A 6,408-nucleotide genomic window follows, 5' to 3' on the forward strand; every position below is an offset into this window, starting at 1 on the left:
TGACACGCAAATACATCGTTTATTCGACTTGATTAATGCATGTTTTCTAGTTGTTTTGAATTGAATTTGCACTATTATGTTGGTATTTATTTTTTTCCCAGATACTTGGTCATTTAAGAGGCGCGTGCAAAGAAGCGAAGCAAAACAAGCAAAGAAACGGAAGAAATGGAGCAATTTACACACGAGACGTTGTCCGACTATTCTGGTCATAACTCATGATCCGTAAATCAAAATGACGCCCCATTTGAAGTGTTGGAAAGCTGATGTAGAGATTTACATCATGGAAAATGTACACATGGCGGGAGCCATGTAGAGGTGGCGTCCGCTATCTTCCTAAAACATGGAAACTTCCACGTTCCCATAAGCTTCCATTTTGCAAAGGTGGCGGGCGCCGAGCATGGGTGGCGGCCTCAGTCTGTGTAAATGATCGTCCCGCCCAAAAAAAGTTGGAGGGCACTCTTGTAAAACCATATTTTGAAGTTCCTCTATAATTAGGAGTTTTTCGTTTCATTTGTGATCATCCAAGCTTAGTACAATCTAAGCCATATACTTCACCGTTTGAAAGCTATTATCCTTCACATCGGGGGGTTAAAGCAATCGTTCTTGTATCGAGTTTGGATCATTTACTTTGAAGTTATTTATCTTTCCTCCATTTACATTCCATCAAAGTTTATTCCCGTTGTACCAGATTCAAGTCTCCGTTTGGATCAGGCTTTAATTTATTCCGCATTTACACTTTATTTATCTTGCCTTTACTTTCTGTCTTATTTACCGCACTTATTTCTCTTCGTCCTATGTTTACTTTCGCACTTAAAACCATTTACGTTTTATTAAACATGTCCGACTAATTTACTTGTGTTGGGATGTGAAGATCGTCAACAAACGATGCTCTACATGTTGTCTCTTTAGGACTACCTTTATGGGTTGTTTTTTGTTTAAACACGGTCTTTTTGCACTTATTTTAATCCGCCTTTATGAAAGTTGGGGCAGTGAAAACGTCGGGTAAGATCAAAAGTCGTCCGACACAAGAGATTAAGATTGGTTTATTTTTGGTTAACAAATACCGCGAAATCATTTTGTTAACTAATTAGGGAGTTTAATATTACTAGAAAGTGATTTTAAAACTGTTTACAAAAACGAACCGTTTATAGGGTTAGGATCCGATTATTTAGGTGAAAGCCTTTAATCCTTTTAAGTTAAACTTTCCAGTCAAAAATACTTTTCAACTAGGTTAAGAAACCAATTTCTTAAAAATAAGTTTACTACTTTAATGCAATAAGCACCTTTTATAAGTGACAATAGAAGGCATTAATTAGAGAGTAAACTCGGTTCTGAATCACGAAAGCGACAGTTCCTGTTAAATCAATTCTTTTCAAGGTCGAAAAAATTTGCCTTGTAGGAAATCTTAACAAAGACAGTTAGAGTATTGTTTATTGATGTGAATTACTTTCTAGTATTGTTGTTTATCTAAATTTATTAAAGTTATTTACTTCATCATTCTTATTCTTAATTCAATCACCTTAGATAAACGCTATAACAATCAATAATGATAGATTTGACTGTTGGTCTCTGTGGTTTGACAATCTTTTATATTACTTCGATAGGTTGTGCACTTGTAGTTAGATTTTAGACTCACTAAATAACTGATCAGCTGGACAGAAAAATCCTTATATCACTACCTAAGAAGTTTGATTTGAAGATTACAACTATTGAAGAAGCACAAGACTCAAGCAACATTAAAGTTGATGAACTCATTGGTTCTCTACAAACCTTTGAGATGACTATAAATGATAGGTCTGAAAAGAAGAACAAAAGTATAGCCTTTGTATCTGTTGTGCCGCAAAAAAATTACAGAGTCTCCATCAAACTTTATTTATTCTAAAGGAAATTGAAAGTATCGAGAAAAACCCCTAAAAGTGAAAGAAAATGGTCTCGCAACCAAATTCGGGTACGAACGTCAGTTATGTAAAGGGAAGGTATTAACACCCCTCACATCTGTTGTACTCAACGAGATCCACTTCGTTTGTTTGTTTGATTCTAATGGTGTTGTTATCTAAGGGTTTACTTGCTAAGAAGGGGGAAAATAAGTTTTTAAAGTTGTGAGCTCGCCTCGGTGTTTAAACCTCATGCCTACGTATCCTCACAATGCAATGAAGAAGTCAGAGCTATGTAGCCCGTCTAGAACGCAAATAACACACATTTTAGTGGACGGTGTTAACATTCACATTTTAGCATTAGGCGTTGCTGCTCGTTGTGTGGAGATTATGTGTCACCTGTGTTGCGGTAAAACACAAATAACACACTATTTTTGGAAAGGTTTTTAAGTGAAAAAGCCCTAATTCAAGGTGTCACGTTTGATTGGTTGAAGGTTGATTGTTAGGAGCTGTATAGCTAAATGGCCCCCTATGTAGGGGGCACGTAGCTATATAGGGAATCAAGAAGAAAGCACCACTAGTTCTTCATCCACCTTTATTTGCAAAATTGTTTGTGAGTCGAATCGTACTAAAGTTTATGAGTAGGAGCGAATACTTTGCATGACTGGGTCAAATGTCCCACGCGCAAAAGTATTCATAACAAGGTTAGGAATGCATCTTCTCGTTCTTTCCCACTGCTTAAGACTCGTGGCATATGATTTGTCTCGTGATTTTAAGTATTTTTAGATTTTATCTGCATAAAGAGATTTTTGTTTTCATGGATAAAAGATAAAAGAAAATGCAAAGATGCAAATGTGGGGAAGTTAATTGTTGACATGTAAAGATGAGGTGCCTAATTTTTGAAATTTGAGTGGAGGAAATCCTAAATGAACATGCATTATTTTTGGTTTATGGACAAAATAATAATTTTTTAATTTAATTAATCAAGTAAATAAAACTTAATTAGTTCAACAAAAAAAAAGCCTAAAGGGAGCATACAAAATTATAGGTGAATTTATTATGTACTTTTTAGCAAGAAAAATCAAGCAAAACGTCCCAACAATAATCATAAAAATTAAGATAAACCATGTATCAAAAGTGGAGTAAAAGCCCTAATTTTTACTCTAAAAATAACTTCTAAGTTTAAAGATTACTTTTAGTCCTAAAATTAGTCTAGATAAAAGTCCTAAAATGATTAAAGGAATTATTATGCATTATTATGGTGTAGAAAGCAAAAGAGTTATTAGGCTGCAGGAAATAAAAGCATTAAGTTTGGCCGAATGTTTGCTATTAGTTGTGCAGAAAAGTAGTAAAATGATAGGTGTAGAAAGAAACAAAATAAAAGAAAAATAAGAAATGAAATAAAGAACAACAGGGGACCCCTGAACCGGACCGGCCGACCGGATTGAAACGGACCAGACCGGTCCAATTCCTTTCTTTCCTCCCTTTCACGCTAGCGATGGAAGAAGAGCACCAAGATGGTGCAGCCCCAAAGGGGCGGACAAAGTGGTGGCGCTGGGGGGCTGGCCGGCCGGCCATCCAGCAGTGACGGCGGCGTAGGCCCCCATGGTGGTGGTGTTGTTCAAGCTTTTTCTATCTTCATCTTCTCCAACCATTCTTCCATTTATGAGTTTCAAGCTTTTTGAGGTAACTTGAAATTGTGCAAATAATAGCCAAAATTGATGATTCAAGAGTCTATCGTGAATATAATTGAATGGGTAACTAGAATCTATGCTTAGTATTCATTAATTTTGATGTTTGCTTAGTTTTCGAATTTTCAAGAATGGTGGGTTTTGGTGTGTTCATGTCGAAATGAGTTTTATGCAAAAAAGTGATTTTCTAAGCTGTTTGTGTTCTATGCATCTAAAAGCAACATTGGGCCCGTTTGTTTTGACTTTTTTTTAAAAATGATTTTTATAGTGTTACCAAATTTTGCGAAAATTTTTTTTACAAAGAAATTTTTTATAAAAGCTTTAAATGAAAAATCTGTTTGAATAATTATTCTTAAAATTTGATTTTAGGTATTTCATCTATTTATGGGAAAAAAATTAGATATCAAAATTTCAAAAAATCACTTAATTTTGAAGCTATTTCAAATAGATTTTCATAAAAATCATTTTTGAAATACAACTTTTTGAAAAAATTATGATTTTGACTAAGTTATAGGATGTCAAATTAAGTGTTTCATTTTAGAAAAAAACGAATATAAAAGAACTTATAATATTTTGAAAAACATGTTTAAAAAATCTATTTTTAAAAATACAAAAAAAAATTCTATTTTTTTAAAGCTGAAACAAACTATGTCAATGCAATGTTAGGTTAATCTTGAAAAATATCCGCATTACTTCAAATTATCATGTTATTTGAATTTGACTCATGAAGTGGAGAAAAATGCTTATGTGAAGAAGTAACTTTTATGCTTCTATGCTTAAATGCTATGCTATTTCTATTCTAAATGCAACTATATGTTAGCACTATGCAAATCTATGTTAGATTATAGGGAAAGTTTATGTTATGTTAATTTTCTTGCTACTTGAATGTTAGTTCATGAAGTAAAAAAAATGCTTTTTCAAACAAGCTCTTCCAAAACAGTAGCATAAATCAAGCAACACCACATACATATCCAACTAAAAACATTCTCACAAGCAAGAACATGATTAATGACATGGAATAAAAGACTTCGAGGCTTATCGACGGAGCAGAGATTTGCTTCGGTTATTGTTGAAATTTTACGGACAATGTTAATGACGAGAAACCCGGAAAACTTCAAGAGGTAATCTTTTCAACAATCCTTACAAGCTTGAATTAACTTGATGATAATAGAAGATGATTGTTGGAATATGATGAACATAGGAATTACGAACTTGAAGAATTGGTGAAACTTTGATGAATCTTGAATTATTGAAATTGCTTGTGAAATTGTTGATGAATTATTGAATAATGCTTGAAATTGATGAAGATTGAATGAGAACCTTGTTAAATTTGATGAACACTTGAATTAGTTGAATATGCTTGATTATGGAATTGTTGAACTTGCTTGATGTTGAATGGTGAATACTTGTGAAATTGTTGATTCTTATTGAATTTTGGATGGAGGTTTAGTTCTACCAATCTACAATCTCCATTTGAAATTCTAGATGGTGATGGCGATGAACTCTAGTAATGATTAGGAATGAAGAAAGTAGTGAGAAATTGAGAGAGAGTGAAGAAAAATGAAAGTATGAAAATGGTAAATAATGGTTAAAAAATCAAAATTGTCGAAAATTGTATGTTTATATAGTTTTTGTAGGTGATTATGGATCATTGGATTATGATCCAAGCAAGCACTTTATCAATGGTTAGGAATTGATTAGAGGCTTAGTTGCGGATCACCAATCTTAAGCGTTGGATCAAATGTTATCAATGGTGGAGGTTTGATGAAAAATTGGTTTGATTTTGTGTTAATTTGGAAACTCTAAGGAAATTGAAGTTAGTTAGGAGAATTAAAGATAAATGTGTAAATGCATGGGTTTAGGGATAAATAGGTAGTTAAAGGGAGTTTAAGGCAAGACATGTTGGAGTTTAGCATAAGTATCAAGTCTCAATCTAAGACTAATGGTGACTTGAAATATCATCTTAAATAACTTGAATTTTGCTTTGAATTCCCCGCTTTTTTCTTTGAATTTTTATGAATCAAGTCATGCCTTTGAATGCCCTTTTTTGAGAAGTTATTTTGTTGGAAATAAGAATTTTTGGTTGATGGTTAAATTCTATTTTTTGTTTGAGCCAAAATTGGGGAATGTTACAAAAACAAACCTTACCATGCCAAAATTTTTTTAAGTGTAAATGCATAATTTATCCTTAACTTTCAAGCAACTTTTGGATGACCTTGATTCATTATACTTGCTGACTATTTGATGTGTCTTCTTATTTGTAGCAAGGTGAACCCCATGGCAAAAGAATGAGCTCGAACCGATGTCGAAAAGTGGAGATAGAGGTATGGAAAGAATGCTTGATAGAAGTTGGTTTTTTGTTAGAAATTTGCATGTAACATAAACATGACATGAGTCATTTTCTCAAGAATGGTGATGAATACTTGGTTGAATCATTATGGGATAGGACTAGAAAAATTAGGGATAATAAAACGAGTCGGTGGTGAACAATTGATTGAAAGTCAATAGTTGACCAAAAAGTCAATTGTTTGGCCAAAAGTCAAACATGCCCAAAAATGTAAATTTTCTCCTCTTTCCTTGTAGTCCCTTCTAATGACTTGTATCCCAAGTGATTCATAATGTATCTTGAATTTCCAATGAATGAAATATTCTCTTTTATTTCAATTTTGTCTTTTTCTTCAAATTCAAGCGATTCTCCGAATTAAGTAATGATTTTGACAATCATGAATCTCAAATAAAGAGATGGTCCGCACCATGAGTAAGCATAAGAAATAAATCTGAATAATTACTAGATAACTTCTCTCTCGAAAATTCACTCTGAACCGATTAAAACCAAAATTATC

The 6,408-nt window shown here is 33.2% G+C and overlaps 1 long non-coding RNA gene across 1 annotated transcript; it reads left to right on the plus strand.

Annotated features, from left to right (window-relative positions):
• Positions 1-3,176: 3,176 nt before the first annotated feature.
• LOC131655577 (uncharacterized) lies at positions 3,177-6,193 on the plus strand. Its single transcript, XR_009299824.1, has 3 exons — positions 3,177-3,560; positions 4,458-4,686; positions 5,830-6,193. It is a non-coding gene; the product is annotated as an uncharacterized LOC131655577 (long non-coding RNA).
• Positions 6,194-6,408: the final 215 nt, after the last annotated feature.

The sequence above is a fragment of the Vicia villosa genome, linkage group LG3 (genome assembly GCF_029867415.1).
Source record: "Vicia villosa cultivar HV-30 ecotype Madison, WI linkage group LG3, Vvil1.0, whole genome shotgun sequence".
NCBI lineage: Eukaryota > Viridiplantae > Streptophyta > Magnoliopsida > Fabales > Fabaceae > Vicia > Vicia villosa.